At 36.6% G+C, this 17,425-nt stretch overlaps 1 protein-coding gene across 1 annotated transcript in view; it reads right to left on the bottom strand.

Moving 5' to 3' along the window:
- The window catches only part of SAMD10 (sterile alpha motif domain containing 10), a 1,883,599-nt gene that overhangs the window by 1,730,567 nt on the left and 135,607 nt on the right, over positions 1 to 17,425 (bottom strand). The window lies entirely within an intron of this gene.

The raw sequence follows: 17,425 nt of genomic DNA, 5'->3' as shown, positions 1-17,425 counted from the left end.
TGCTCAGTAACCCAACCTCTGCCAGAGACAATTGGTCTCATAGGTGGATCAGTTAGGTCCTTATGTAGCTTGGGTAGTTCATGTATAATAGGAATAACAGGTGTCCGAATGGAAAGATAATCAAATAAATCTTTCTCTATTAAATTACTTTTGAAAATATCCAATAAGACAAAACCTACAAAACAAATTGTTTCTTGCACAGCTGTAATAGCAATGGTCTTATAAAACTTATTTTGTAACATAGTTACCATAGAGGTATCATAATGTGTTGAATCCATGACCACAACTCCACTGCCCTTGTCAGCAGGTCTGATAGTAATAGTTGGGTCATCTTGTAATTTTTTTAAGACTAGATCTCTCCTTAAAGGTGAGATTATCATGCTTCTTAAACTTCCTATTTTTCCTATTACTATAATAGTTATGCAATTCATCCTCAGTTAGTTTCAAAAATGCCTCAACTAGGGGATGATTTACAGGAACATACTCACTCAAATTCTTAAAAACAAATCCATTATTCCCATTTGCATCATTGTGACATCCTTTATATATATAGTTAAGCATCACACTCCTGCAGAATAATTTAAGATCAGTTATAGTGTCTATCAACCTACTCTGATTTTTTAGGGATAAAGTTTAGCCCTTTACTTAATAAACTAATATCATCTTGTGTTAACATCACACTAGATAGATTGTATACTAATACTTGTTTGTTCACATTTTCTTCAGGGTTTGATGCTGCAAGGATTCCCCTGACAATTTTCTTTTCTGTCTGCCCCGACTCATGGAGCGTGATCTATATTATATATTATAGCTTTATTTATAGGTGTTGTTTCTTTAAATAGATAGGCAGTTTTAGCTTTATTTAATTAATGTATTCATTATGATTGGTTAATTAATCAATTTTTTGACATATATAAATAGAGTTAATTGGTGTATTTTTTACTTGGATCTAATGAAGCTAATGTAGTGAAAGCGCTCATCCGTTATAACTAAATAAACGCTTGTGGATTTTACCAGTCGGATTTTATTCTTGGATTAAATTATTTGGACAATTTGTATTTTTGTACTTTTGTACTTTGGCTTAACTCCTTACTTCTGCTCCTGTTCCGCATTTATACAGACTTTTAGTGTTTCATATTTGTTGTGGAACAAGAGCGTTTACCTGCGCAGCAGCTAGCCCGATTCACATATACACAGTTTTAATTTAATCTTGCTGCTAAACAGGAGTAAGGCTTTTTTAAACATGGCTGAAATTGAGGTTGATTATGTGCCCAGAGGTGAAGACCGGGGGAAGGAGGCGCTCCAATCGAGGTTCCGCCAATATTTAAAAGGAACATTGAACTCTTCTTGGTATTTTGCGAATGATGCGTCTTTTAGTGACGCCACAGGAGTGATTATCGACATGGAAAGACTACACCAGTTACTAGATGAAATGGAGAAGGACTTTTTGAAACTCAAGTGTTTTCAAACGCAGAGGTTGCACTTCCAATTTTGTTTAGACCACAATATTATACCACGTGGACTTAGAGTGTTTACTATGCCCAGCCAGGGCCGCGAATATCCCAAGCTATTAGCGCAGTGGCAGCGCATCAATATAGAAATAAGTCGTAAGTATTTACAACTTCTTATTGAGTTTTTCTGTCCGGAAGAAGCAAGACTTATTGACAGCATTAATGTTAAACAGCAGTTGCTGTTTAAAGACTTTCCGGATAGTGTTGTCCAACCACTTTTTGAGAATTTGCTTGATTGTGTGTCTGCTTACGAACGTAAATTGCTACAACAAAAGAAACATAAAGTTACTCGGGACTTAAATGACTTTAAATTGGGCCATGTCTTTACTTGGCCCAGACATGGTCACAATAATGTTATTGTCAATGATAATACAAATAAGGATAGGACATACAATATTAATGAGATTGGACAGAACTGTATTCAGAATTATACTGAACAACGAAGAGTTAATAAGATAGCTATGTCTGATCCCATTGCTGTGGGTAACGAACATGAAAATGCTGTTATTGTAGAATCTATTCAACCACAGAAATGTCTTGAAAATGTTACAACAAACAATGTGGCAGGGTCAATTAATGAAAAAGTTTTAATTAATGGAATTGTTGCTGATAATTGTAATGATTCAACAGATGTTATACACATTATGCATCCTAGCATGCATTCAGATATTAATCTGTATCTAAATGTGCATGTAGTTAAGAATAAGCCTGTGACAACTGATAAATCTGAGCCTGTAGTTAGACCTAAGACTAAGAATAATCTTGCTGAACCCAATATAGACGCTAATTTATCTTTTCCTTTGCCTGTATGAATGGAGAAAGGTCCGCGGAGATCACGCTCCATGAGTCGGGGCAGACAGAAAAGAAAATTGTCAGGGAAATCCTTGCAGCATCAAACCCTGAAGAAAATGTGAACAAACAAGTATTAGTATACAATCTATCTAGTGTGATGTTAACACAAGATGATATTAGTTTATTAAGTAAAGGGCTAAACTTTATCCCTAAAAATCAGAGTAGGTTGATAGACACTATAACTGATCTTAAATTATTCTGCAGGAGTGTGATGCTTAACTATATATATAAAGGATGTCACAATGATGCAAATGGGAATAATGGATTTGTTTTTAAGAATTTGAGTGAGTATGTTCCTGTAAATCATCCCCTAGTTGAGGCATTTTTGAAACTAACTGAGGATGAATTGCATAACTATTATAGTAATAAGAAAAATAGGAAGTTTAAGAAGCATGATAATCTCACCTTTAAGGAGAGATCTAGTCTTAAAAAATTACAAGATGACCCAACTATTACTATCAGACCTGCTGACAAGGGCAGTGGAGTTGTGGTCATGGATTCAACACATTATGATACCTCTATGGTAACTATGTTACAAGATAAGTTTTATAAGACCATTGCTATTACAGCTGTGCAAGAAACAATTTGTTATGTAGGTTTTGTCTTATTGGATATTTTCAAAAGTAATTTAATAGAGAAAGATTTATTTGATTATCTTTCCATTCAGACACCTGTTATTCCTATTATACATGGACTACCCAAGCTACATAAGGACCTAACTGATCCACCTATGAGACCAATTGTCTCTGGCAGACGTTGGGTTACTGAGCATTTATCTGTCTTTATTGAGAAGCATCTTAGGCATGTATTGAATAACAACATTTTTGTGTTATATAATTCCAAACAATTCCTGATTGAACTTTATGAGTGTATTAAGCAGCATGGGTCCATTAATGACTGTCTGTTTGGTACACTTGATGTTCAATCCCTTTTTACAGTCATTCCAAATGGACTTGGACTTACGTATATCTCTGCATATCTCAGACAACATAGTGACCATTCAGAAATTATGATAGATTTGATTGTTCATTTTCTAGAATTGGTCCTTGAAAATAACATCTTTATATTTAAAGATGTTATTTATAGACAATGTGAAGGCGTAGCTATGGGCACACCATGTGTGAACAGCTACGCCAATATGTTTTTAGCATATTGGGAAGAGCATGCATTATTTCATGAGGTGTTGTTTAAGAAACATGTAATTTTTTACCGATGGTTCGTAGACGACCTTTTTCTTTTATGAAAGGGGACGCCAGTACAGTTGGAATCTATGCATACCATTATGAACGGTCTAACTACATGCCTTAAATTTACTATGCAATACTCTAAACACAAAATTGAATTCTTAGATCTTTATATTGAGAGGCTACCTAGTGGCCTCATAAATACAGGTGTTTATTGAATGCCTTGCCATTGTAATATGTTACTTTTGAGATCTAGTATGCACCCACCTTTTATATTTAGAAACATTATGAAAGGACAGGCCATTAGGGCCTCTAGATTAACTCCTATGGATAGTGGGTTCATTAATGATTTGGAAAGTTTAAAGAACAGATTATTAGTTAGAGGGTATGAAATAGGAGAGGTGAACCATTATTTGGAAGAAGCATATAAGTTATGCTCAACAACAGCAATGCCATATTTTGGACCGGCTTGTATTAGTAGTGAAGTTATAGAAAAAAAGCCTCATCTAAGGTTTTCTACGTTTTTCACATCTGACCATTTTGAGGTCAGGGAGATTGTTAATAAACATTGGAGCATTCTACAAGTTGATGAAGATCTTAAATGGATAGTTGGGGATGTACCACATTTTTTGTTCAAGAATAAAAGTAACTTAAAAAGGTTACTATGTTACCTTAAACCTGATAGATGTTCGAATATGGCAGGGTGTACTAAACCTTGTGGTCATTGTAATTTTTGCTCGCTCATTGACAGTAGTACACAATTTTTTCATCCGGATCTACATAAGACATTTTATGTGACAGCTGATGCGAATTGCATGACTGCACATGTAGTGTAGCTAGCTGTCTGTAAGATCTGTTCCTCATTCTGTGTGGGCAAGACCAACCGCCCACTTTGAGATAGGATGAGAGAACATAGATATCACATCAGGAAGGGTACTTTGCATAATGCCCTGGCTAAACATGTTATCCAGCATGGTATTGACCATGAATTTTTATTCAGAGTGTTAGAAGTTATCACACCAAATAAGAGGGGTGGCAACATTGTGTCATACACTGAAAGAAAAGAAAGTGGCTGGATTATTTTATTGAGGGCTGACAGAGGATCAGGGCTAAATGAAAGGGCATCAATCAGACCCAATTTGAGACAGCGTAGACACATTAAATAATTTATATACTCTGTGCATATATGGATGTCATATTGATATATTGGTTTTTGTTTTTATGTCTACACACATTTTATATCTATATTTTGTATTTGCATTTATATTTTATATATATTTTTATATCCATGTAAATGCTTATATCAAATTGATATTTATTATTTTTCTTGTTTTTTAGGTTTATGAAAGTTATATATTATAGCTTTATTTATAGGTGTTGTTTCTTTAAATAGATAGGCAGTTTTAGCTTAATTTAATTAATGTATTCATTATGATTGGTTAATTAATCAATTTTTTGACTTATATATAAATAGAGTTAATTGGTGTATTTTTTACTTGGATCTGATGAAGCTAATGTAGTGAAAGCGCTCATCCGTTATAACTAAATAAACGCTTGTGGATTTTACCAGTCGGATTTTATTCTTGGATTACATTATTTGGACAATTTGTATTTTTGTACTTTGGCTTAACTCCTTACTTCTGCTCCTGTTCCGCGTTTATACAGACTTTTAGTGTTTCATATTTGTTGGGGAACAAGAGCGTTTACCTGCGCAGCAGCTAGCCCGATTCACATATACACAATATCAGAATAATACCACCAGTAATCCCATGTCTCTGACATAACATATGTGATTTAGAGTGATAAGAGATGAGTCTGCACAACCACACTTGAACAACTATTACAATGCATCCTCACTATGAGGGTAACCATGCATACTGTTCCTGCACTGTAACATATGCTGGAGATCTTAGGAGGGACACTGCTATACCTATATGCAACAGTATGAAGAATAAAGGCTAGCTGACTAGTGTGCATGGCATATATACATATCTATATCTATATATATATATATATATATATATATATATAGGATCACTACTATATCCCGAATGTTCAAAGTACCGACGCCCAAAATCGCGAGACGGAAGTACCGGAATTGCAAAATACCTAAACTACTGAATCCCGAAGTCCGCAATCACGAAAGCCCAAAATACCGAATGAAACCAGTGTGACAACAGCAATAGTGAAATACACCCTGTGAAATACATTAAACTGAAAACAAAGACCTTTAACCATAGACATAGCACACGCAAAGCTACACAACACCTCTCCATACGTGTGAATATCAACAGAAATACAATCCGCACAAATCCCTTGCACAACTTAGTAACACTAATTGTAGCCAATAAACATGAAGAAACATAAGTGAACCCATACAAACCGAGACACCAGCCAGTGTATGAAGGTACGACAGAATAGATGTCTCACATTTTTAATAAACGAGCTATGGCTCTTACGAATCCTACAGATGAATAGCTGTTTTCATTATCCAGAACACGCTGAAATTGGCTATGCCGCTGAACCAACTTCCTACGTTTAGGAGAGCAAGGACAGCCTGCTAATAAATGTTCTCATAATCCATCTACATGGTTTTGTTCTTTTGCCAAAGCACTCATCAACACCGACAAATCAGTTGTTTTACTACCAATTAAACATTTTAATCGGCGATGCCATGCTTCCACCGAGTTCTGTGTATGTGAAAGGAATAGCCTATTTAGCTCGTACACATTCCAAAATTTGATAGGAAATAGAGGTGGAAAACATGTTACACTACTAGATCGAGTAGCAAACTTTCTAATTTTACCAAACACGTACCAATCAGAAAAGTAACGTAGAATGTCCTTTCCATCTGTTGGAAATATCTCCTTTAAGGCAGCAAATGTTGGTATGACCTCTGTTTCAGGAAGGAATGCTAGCCCAACTAAACATTTCACCGCCAACTGAAATGAATGGTTTGAATTGTAAAGTGAGCCCAGTCCAAGTTGCTGCACTTTCCTCTAAACATTACATCCGAAGTGAAACAAGCAACCCTTAGATGTAATATTTGCAAAGTTGAATGTATTGCTTTTTAAAGCAGCCACTTCAAAATCACAAAGGATAAACTGTAGCGTTAATGGTAAGTTATGTACAGACAACAAGTATAGTACACAGTGCAACATCATGTTGTATGCCCTTAATGACTTTTTCGACATTAAACAATACAGCAACGGCACACACTTACTATAGCCAGCATACTTGACTATGCCATGAATACTGTACAGTTGTCGGCATAGCACACCTTTAGAAAAATACGTTCCATCCATTAACCATATAGTAGCTACACTCAAATCATGTAGATTATTAAGAGTGCTAAACACCACCATAGTATTGCGAGACGAATCATCTACCATGCGCTTCTCAATAAAAGTACCGCTCTGAAAGGGAAACATGGTGAAATCTAGAGCTTCTAATGTCAAATTAGGAATGCACACTTCATTGCCAATTTTACTTCTCACATGTCTAATCTGTTGCAAAAGTGCTTTTTTGTTAGGTAGACTTACAACACATTGTAAAGATGTTGTTGCCACAGCATCTTCAAGTAACATGCAAGGTGCATCTCTAGAGATACACGCTTTCTCCTTCAGTGTACCACAGACTTTATATTTTTCAACCTCAAACGGATCTCCACAGTGATTGTGAGGCGTACTCTTTAACAACTGCTCATCCTCTGATAAAGACAATGTTACCATTCTACCTTTGCACCTTTCGCTCTGTTTAAACTTACAGCACCAGTAACGCCGTTTTCCTTTCTAGATGATACACATATCCTTCAATAACCAATACATTCCTCCTTTGCTGAGACTGTAGTCGACTGTATAGTTTGCCTATATCTCCGGGTGCACTATAGCTGTTGTCAGACATTTTTTACTCGTCTATTGCTGTACAGCATATGCACGTTACACTACACCTTTTATACGCTTCTTTAGAGCACACTGATAGTTTCTTTATTTCGAGATTGTGAGCTTCGGGATTTACTACTTTAGGTATTTTGCAACTTCGGTAATTCCGTCTCGCGATTTTGGGCGTCGGTACTTTGAACATTTGGGATATAGTAGTGATCCTATATATATATATATATATATATATACATATATGTATATATATATATATATATATATATATATATATATATATATATATATATATATATATGGATTCCATACACTTGGTCGAAAATTATTCCAGGCAGTTCACTTCACTGAAAGCTCACTTGGTCGAAGTTCATTTGGTCGAAAATGGAATATAGCCCTGCCTCACTGCAGTGCAACCCTGGAGTGAGAATATTATATAAGGGGGGGTGTGGGGGGCATTCACTGTTATAAGAAGGTATATCCATTAGAAATGCATTGATATATATATATATGTTTATTAACAACAGACAGTAATCAGTGAAATGGCAGAGAAAACAATCTACCTATCTGCTAAATAAAATAAGAGTACCCCAAGGGTCCATCCTCAGACCCCTGCTCTTTAATATTTTCATAAACAATTTACATCTAGTGTCCCCTCAAACCATATTCGTCCAATATGAGGATGATTCTACAATCATATCCTCCTCTGAAAACTTTCAAGACCTTCTAAACATAACCCATAAAGCATTTGAATGCATAGAAACCTGGCTTAATGCCTTTCAATTACTTCTAAATGTCAAAAAAACTGAACTACTTATTTTCTCCACCAAACCAACCCCACAAGGCTTTAAAATGTACTCCCAAGATAAAACGGAAACTCAGGTTGTTCATTCTGCAAAACTACTTAGACGATAAACTCTACTATGAGCAACACATTCTTAACACTATAAAAAGAACTCGCTTTAAACTAGGTAAACTCTACGAGCATCAAAAGTACAAAAATGGACCCACAAAAATCAAGCTGTCCAAGTGTTTACTACTTCCCCCCTATTTTACAGTACGCCCATCTTCATAAACCTTCACTCCTCCCACTTTAATAAACTACAATACTGCTACTACAAAATTTGCCTCCAGCATGCAACACTGTACCCATCATTGCCAAGCTATTAAAATGCTTAATTGGCATGAATTCTCCCAATACCTCAGTTATATCCAAATAACTCTGGTTCACAAGCTAGAATATAACCCAGGGAAATGCCCTGCTCTACTGTCAACCCTTCAACCCTTTACCCCCTCCAGAAATGTATGGTCCACAAATAAACAACTTCTGATCATATCAAAACCAAATAAAAGAGTAAAACAAAGCCTATACTCCTATCCCACAGCTAAATTATGGAAAGCCCTAACAACAGCTATTACTTTGTTAGATTCCCTTAATGCTTTTAAATCTTCACTAAAAAGCTACTAACTTAACAACCCCACGTCCTTGCTCCCTTAACTCATTAACCCCTAATACCATCCCTTGGTGCCTTGGTGCTTACATCCGAGCGCTCTCTGAGGCACTACAAATTGTATCTGTTACACCCAAGTGCCTTCCCCAAGTGCGAGTAACTTTAGAGTCACATTTTAACTGCACTGTTAAAAACTAAGTTGAAAAAGTACCTGAATTTTGTCAGTTACCTTCTCAACTTAGTTTTCATTGTGGAGTAAGGTAATGTTCATATTTGATGTTTTAGAAAAAATCGGCCTGCTATGCATTCCGTATCTTCTTGTGATCATAGCAAGCCAATGTATGTCTGTGTGTGAGTGAAGGCTGGGAGTGAAAGAGCGAACAGCTGAGATAAATGTTAAAGTTTAATGGAATAAACAAAGTTATTATTGAAACCACTGCTCAGTTCTTTGGATTTTCCTTACATTAAAGTACATATATGTGTGAAAAACAAAAAAAGAGTGGCAGAATCAGCAAGTCCAATAAACAAACTGTTTACTGGTTAGCGCTTTCGTCTGCCACTAATAAGCAAACTTCATCAGACAAGGAAAATAGGAAATTGTACATTTTAAATAGTAAAACATACATGACATTACTTCCCATCTCTGTTAAAAAGACATAACACTTTTAATTATATGTGTAAAATATATATATATATATATATATATATATATATATATAAAAGTTTAAATATTTATATGCATATGTAACTATGTAAACCTGTAGTTAAAAATCATCTTTCTAAAGATTTAAATTTTAAAAGACATTTCACATTACAGTTGTCATTTAATCCAGGGTAGCTAAAAGCATTCAAAACCAGCTGCCAGTTAAGTTCCCTTTCCATTTGTTTTCAGTTCCTATATCATTCAGTTTAAGAATAAATCTTGGAACAGTGCCTGAAGTGTATCGCAAGCATTGCAACTGCTAGTGCACTTCAGTAGCGATCGCGCCCCATAATCCTTTGTGCACCCGGTAACTGTTACTGTTAAAATACACCTTATCAAGCCCAAAATACTTAGACTTACTGATGGAATTCTCATCTTTCTCTAATTATAACTTTTGTGCCTCAAACCACCTTCACTCCATATTTCTTGCAAAAAGATTTATTCAAGCATTTAAAAAGAGAGCCAAAGCTATGAGCCGTGAACGTAAATAGTTACAGTTCTAGGTAGACCAGTTTTCCAAACATATTGAAGCCACTGACGCTGCTGCAGCAGTTCTGCATAAGAACAAGAGCTTGATCAAAATTGGACCTATATATAGTGATATATCCTGATATAGTGAGAACAGCACGTAAAAAGCATTTCAGGTATATGAATGACAGCCAAGGCAAGGTTTTTTTTTTTTTTGACACAGCAGTATGTGCTGATGCATGATTACAGAAGTACTACATGGAAATTCAGCCATGTGATTGCAAGAGTAGACCTCTGATGTATATCACCGGTATATAAAAGTTAGTACATGGATTTACCATTAAAACTGAATTGGAGGAACCTAGCTATTAAAGTAACATTTTTTTAGCAACTATTGATTTGTTACCCACAATTCATGTCTGTAATGCAATAAACAATGGTACTTTAAATTTAATCTTTCTTCCTTTCCCCACTGTTGTGCAGCCTGCAGTTTTTTTTATAAAAGTTAAGGGATTTGGTGTATTCAGCTCTCTACAATGCCCATTACAGAATTTCACTTTTAGGATGAAAAGTGCTACAGGGCATTCTACGGCCCCTCCTGTTCTGTCTCTATTGAGAGTACAAGTGATATCACGCCAGCGAAAGGAATGAGGGTGCAGGTTTGACAGCTTTTTCCTAGTGAGGGAAGATGGCGATGCATTATTCGTGGATGTTAGTAGGAAAAAGTTTATTTTGCCTTTACTGCTGTTACAAGGCTTAGGAAGAACCAAGCTGAGCGAAGAAAAGTGGCATATTTAGCTTATGGTGTAGGTGGTATTCATTTTAATTAAAAAAAACATCTGTTTCATGCAGTAAAATTATAAGTAAATGGGGACTCGTTTCATTCTGCCAATGTGATTGTACATTGCTGGTTTATTGCTCTGTCATATTTTTTCTTTGACCAAGTGTATTTTATGCATGCTAACAGTATACCTTAGTGATACATTAAGAAGCTGTCATAGTAAACAACCTTGTTTGTGTAGCATTTAGGGAAGATCTTCTATTATAAGGTATAATTACCCAAGTCTTTACAAAGAAATGATGAAATGCATTGTAAAGCACAGAAATCAGAATTAAACTACAAAAACATATAAACACACAGGTTTATCATAGAAGGATCCTTTGGCCGGACTGATCCTTTTTTCTACTGTTGGTTTCTTTCGTTGTAGTTCCTATTCTAATGAGGGTATCAGGCATTTATGCTGCAGTTGTGCCTTCTAGTGAAGATAAGAAGCTATTCCTACATACAAGAAACAGTAGGATAAAGATCAGTGCAGGAAGATGTTGTCACGTATAAATCAGTATAAATGCATGATGATACAAAAAGGCTGACACTGTATGTATTGCGCATTCAAGATCACTGCCTTACCAGGAAGTAGGGCATGAGAATAATGTCTGTGCCATTTGTAGATGATGGCCTCTTGGCACCCTATCGCCACCTTCCTCTATCAGTAAAATTTGTCACTGTTAGGTCTGGTTCCTCTTGGAATGGAAGGACTCTTCCCCAACTGCTAGGTTGGAAAATGAATGGTAAAAATGAATTGTATCATCAGAGTACTGAGAGAGCGGGAGGGAGGTAGTCAAGCAAATGTTGCCAAAATACACACACACACACACACACACACACACACACACACACACACACACACACACACACACACACACTTATGTAAATATAATGATATCAATGACTGAATACAACTGATGTTATCTGATATGGCTGACTTTTTTGTTTAACTTGCTATATATGTTAATATACTTTACCCTGGTATCTTCCTATTGAATATTTTGAACAGTATTTACCAAAATAACCTTGTTTTTGATCCTCTTACTTAGTTGTACCTGTTTTTTGCATGATATTTTCAGTGGGCTGTAGTATTGAGGTATTGATAAGTCTGTTTGGAGACTACAGTCTGCTGTGACAGCTTGGGGTTAAATACTTGTTTTTTGTCGAGACCAAGGTGCTATATATTGGAATGCTTTTCTTTTCTGTTTCCTGGCTTATGTGGTTTCATGCTTACTGATCCCAGATGATGACTTCGGTGGCTTCCTGTTACTGGTAATAACTGTCCATCTACAATTTAGAAGTGCCCATCTCTCAGTTGCAGTAGCCATATTGTGATGGTTAGCTGCAGGTTATCATTGTGGGCATCTCAAATGATTCTCCATTTCCCCCTAAAATGATTGAGTGGGCAGATAATAGTGATGACAGTTATGGACGTATGCTGCAATATGGTTATATTAGATGGCTGCTGTTGTCCTTCTGTTTGGTGACTGCTTAAATGGTTTTCTTGACGGATTCTGTAGTTTCCATGAAAAGGCAGTCAACACCAGGAATGTGTCCAAAAATTTGCATTAGAGAATTACAGTTTACTCCTCCAAATTTGTTCATTGTGGTATTCTGTGTTGATTAATGCATGTATTAGTTTATTCGACTGATGCAAGGGACATTTTTCAGCCTTGACCATGGTCTGCATCATAAATACAATGAGAGACAGAAAAACTAGAATAAATTTTGCATTGTTAAGCTAAAGTGCAATAACACTGTGGTCTCTGCATCATGGGATGAGGGTTCAGTCCTGAATACCAGTCACAATGTCTGTGGAGTTTGTGTTCTTTCTGTGTCTGTTAATGATTTTCTCTTTGTAGTTCTACTTTCCTTAAGTTTCCCAAAACTTGCTGGCTGATTGGTTACACTAAAGTGTGTGTGTGTGTGTGTGTGTGTGTCTGTGTGTGTGTGTGTGTGTGTGTGTGTGTGTGTGTGTGTGTGTGTGTGTGTGTGTGTGTATGTGTGTGTGTGTGTGTGTGTGTGTGTGTGTGTGTGTGTGTGTGTGTGTGTGTAAGAGATAGGTAGCACACCTCTCAATTGGCCAGGTTTATGCAGAACGTCCAGATTTTTGCCCCATATTTTTTTTCCTCATAGAAACACTGAAGTTGCAAAATAATGGTAGATATTTGAGGTTTAGACTTCATATCCTTTATAAAAATGCATACCAATACAAATCCTGTTATTCTAGCAGTTTTCTAAGTTCATGAGATAATTATTTATAATCTGTTCCTATTTCTTTTAGACTTTGTCCAGATTCCTTACATTAAAAGGTTGAGGGGTTTGTGTGAGAGAGACAGTGAAATGCCCTAGTTAGGGTAAGCAGGTGATTAGTAATTTGCTTGGGCTCAAGCCCTGTACCTTTGCTACAGGTAACAAGAGCCTGAATCCTCTACCCAAAATAATTAACTGTTGTGCTTAGCAAATGGTATCACTATTCTGTGTTTAAAGTTTTAAACCAGTGTTAGTAGCATGGCCGGTAGCATGCTTTTGTTTTGATGCAGAAGGCTGTGGGTTCTATTCATACAGCATGTAGATGGATTGCTGATACTGTGTTAGATTTTAAGAAGGTGGGGTGCTTTGTGATCAGTATGACAGTGGTCTCTCTTGGGAGATAGGGTGATGAAGCTGCATATTTTGGCTGCAGTTAATTTACATGGGAGTGTTTTTTTCTTTCATTTTTTTTTTTCTTTTTTTTACTGGTGGATGGAGTGGTAACGAGGCATATGACCCAAGGAGGAGACTGGCCAGCTTTTGTGGTATTCAAAATAATGGCTGTATATTTCCTTATCGTGCATGTGCATGGCAGGAAGTGTGACCGGATGGTCATTTGGGAAATATTTCATTCTAGTACTTGTGTATACTTCTACATTTAATTCAAGGGGTCACTTGGGTGACTTCTTCATTTGCTGGCTGCACATAGTAGGGAGTGCAACTAATGGGCTGTTTGGCAAAACGTTTAATTTTGGTGATTGCGTGTATCTCAACATATTCCTGAAGGGGTCATTTGGGTGAATGTTTCATTTTGGGGGCATGTGTATAACATATACTAATGAAGATATTGGTAGGGAAATAATTTGTGTATCAGGGAAGTGCTTGTGCAAACATGGTCAGACTGCTGAAGTGGTTGGTGAGCAAAAGTTTACTGTGTGTCATTATGCATACATAACACAGACAACTGATTCACTGGCTTACTGCAAGGTGCCATCCCATGTTTTCTTAGCTGATCTATTTGTTAGAAAATTGTAGTACAGACATGGTGTAACAAGCATAGTATATCTTTAGCTCTGGGTTCAGTGATGGTTATTATAATTTTTTGTTTATGTATCCAGCCTTCAAGAATAGTTTATTATCTGTTAACAATATGCACATACTGTATTGAAGAACACTGATGATAAAAATGTCTGAAGAAATGTTGGAATGATGGATAACAAACAGTGCTGTGTGTTATTGTAACCAGAGGGATGGTTAGGTGAGATAACTTGAATTACTACTTTTTGGACTAATTTTTACATGGATGAACCAGATATGTTTGCCATTTCTGCTTGAATTATTGTATTTCTCCTTATACTCAGTAGTTGTCTGAGTGAGGTAAAGGTTATTACTTGCTAACTCCTACCAGCATGCAGCTACCATATATTTTGGGCATTTCTCCTGGCTTTGTCAATCATGTGTGGAAATTAGGTGGGAGGAGGAAGGGCTCAGTAATATCTAAGTGTTATACTATTTCTACTGAATTATAATGATTTACTATTTCTACTGAATTATAATGAATACCTACTCAAAAGGCTATATGCAGCAATTATCACCTCTGTCTGAGCATGCATAACTTTCAAGTGATGGCATTCAGCTCATTATCACATTCACAATAAGTGCAGTTCCAGTACAGCACTGAGTCAGTATCACTTTTCAGGTAAAACTCTCAGCAGCTGTCACTGTTGAGTAGAGGTCAATATCACATTGATGAATGCACAAGCCAGAATTAGGTCCCTATTTTTGGTCCTCTGTCTTTGTCAACATTTCTTGCTCTAGAGGTTGACAGATATGCACTGAAGGTTATGTACCTTATCAATAAAATGCCACTGTGGATAGGAGTGAAGATTTGGGTGAAAACCACTACAACTTGAGCTTCCCCACATCTAGTGTGAAGGTATACTGGATTGCAAGAGGAGGTATGCATTGGAGCGGACTCCTGCAGTTGATGGAAGAGAAGTGTTCGATCTACCTTTAGCCGGACATTCTTGTGCTGCACATTGGAGGGAATGATATCATCACTCATCCACTCGGAAGACTATGGTTTGAAATCGGAACAATTTTTGAACAACTGCAGTCGTGGTCACCACCAAGTTGGACCAGTATGGTAAGAAACTCTATTGTTATATTTTATGAACCACGTTGTCACTACTGATGACACAGGAAAAGAACTGCTAGGGAACTTGGTACACATGCTAACACTTAATTTTCTGATTGTCAAAGAACCATCTGTATGCTCTGCACAGGTACAGATAACCGTTTGGTTATGAATTTTGTTATGTAGATTATATTTTTCTTACTTTGGCAAATAACTGTGGTAGGGAGATGGTGAACATGCTGGGTAAGAACAAGTGTTTGAAGAGGGTACCATGTACAGGAGAATGTGAATAACCATCCTGGACACACATCACAGTTTGGTTACGATTATGGTTAAGAGCGTTATAATTTCTTTTCCTATTGTGCTAAATAACTTTGTCAGGGAACATGTCACCAGGGTAACTAATACCTAATTTTGAAAGCAGCATTAGTTACAGGATATAAAAAAGAGCTGTCTGTTTGCTGGACAAATATACAGATAGCACATTATGTTTAGGACTTCGGTTATGAGAATTATGACATTGTTTCATATTTGGTGAATAACTTTGTCAGGGAACATGTCAGCATGCTACGTAGTAGCTCATTTGAAGACAGTATTAGCACTTGCAATATATAAGAACTGCATCTGCATGCTGTACACTTGTCTAGATATCACAGTTTGTATGGGACCACGGTTATGAGAATTATAGGTCCATAAGTTCATAGGTAGGTACTAGGCTATTGGCCCTAGGGCCTGTACAAGCCTAGTCATAACTTTTCCCTGGCTATTGCTTCCCACAAATATTTACTTTCCTGAACCCCTGTCTAGCAGGGCTACTGATGTGATCTCCAGGGTGAATTTCCTATCTCCCATCCAATTGTCAAGGTTCCTCTTGAAGAGGGCCATTGAGGCACTTTGCCTGACATGTATGGGCAGCCTATTACAGAGGATAGGGAGTCTCTGGGTCAGGAACCTATCCCTCCAGCATGTTATATTCACTGTGATGACAAGGTTAAGATCCCTGGAGCATGTGGCTCGGAAGGATTACAATTTCTTTAAGTGTAGCATGTGCAACAACACTGGGTTTGACATGGCCTTGTATGTTAGGCAGAGATCGCCTCTGAGTAGGCGATATGTGACAGAGTACAGCTGGAGATTCTTTAGATGGTCAGCATAAGGCATCTGCTTTAGGCTTGTGAGTCCTTTTGTGAGGTATTTCTGCAGCCTTTCTAGTTGTTGCAGATGTCTTGTGATGTACATATCAAATGGGGCATTGTATTCTATAATGGGTATAATGAGGGATAAGTACAGAGGGACAATGACCTCTGATATTTTTTCATATTTTGCTAAATAACTTTATCAGGGAACATGTCATCAGCGTAAGTAATACCTCCTTTTGAAGCCAGTATTAGTAGTTACAGGATGGAAAAATAGGTGTGTCTGTATGCGGGCCAACTGTACAGATATCATATGTTGTTTAGGACTTTGGTTAAGGAAATTATGATTGTTTTCATATTTTGGTAAATAAGTTTGCTAGGGAGCATGTAACTGTGCCAAGTTATACCTCCTTTTGAAGACAGTGTTAATCCTTACAATATGATAAAATAACTGTGTCTGTATTCTGTACACATGTACAGCTATCACACTTTATTTAGGACTTAGGTTATGAAAATTATGAATTGTTTTCTTATTTTGGTAAATAACTTTGCAAGGGAGCACGTACACGTGCCAAGTGATACCTCATTTTGAAGACAGTGTTACTCCTTACAACATGATAAAATAACTGTGTCTGTATGCTGTACACATAATAAGATATCAAAGTTTGTTTAGGACTTGCATTATGAAAATTATGAAGCGTTTTCATATTTTGGTAAATAGCTTTGCAAGGAAGCATGTCAGTGTGTTAAGTAATACCTCATTTTGAAGACAGTATTAATTACAACATGGTAAAAAACTGTATCTGTATGTTGTACACATACAGATATCAAAGTTTGGTTAGGACTTAGTTTATGGAAATTATGATTTTTTACATATTTTGCTAAATAACTTTGCAAGGGAGCATGTCAGTGTCCCAAGTAATACCTCATTTTGAAGGCAGTATTACTCCTTACAACATGGTAAAAGAATTGTATCTGTATGCTGTACAAATGCACAGATATCACAATGTG

Source organism: Protopterus annectens, chromosome 12.part0 (assembly GCF_019279795.1).
Source record: "Protopterus annectens isolate FY-2018-M chromosome 12.part0, PAN1.0, whole genome shotgun sequence".
Lineage (NCBI taxonomy): Eukaryota > Metazoa > Chordata > Ceratodontiformes > Protopteridae > Protopterus > Protopterus annectens.
The sequence above is the reverse complement of the archived record's forward strand: the minus strand, read 5'-3'. Positions and strand labels throughout refer to the sequence as shown.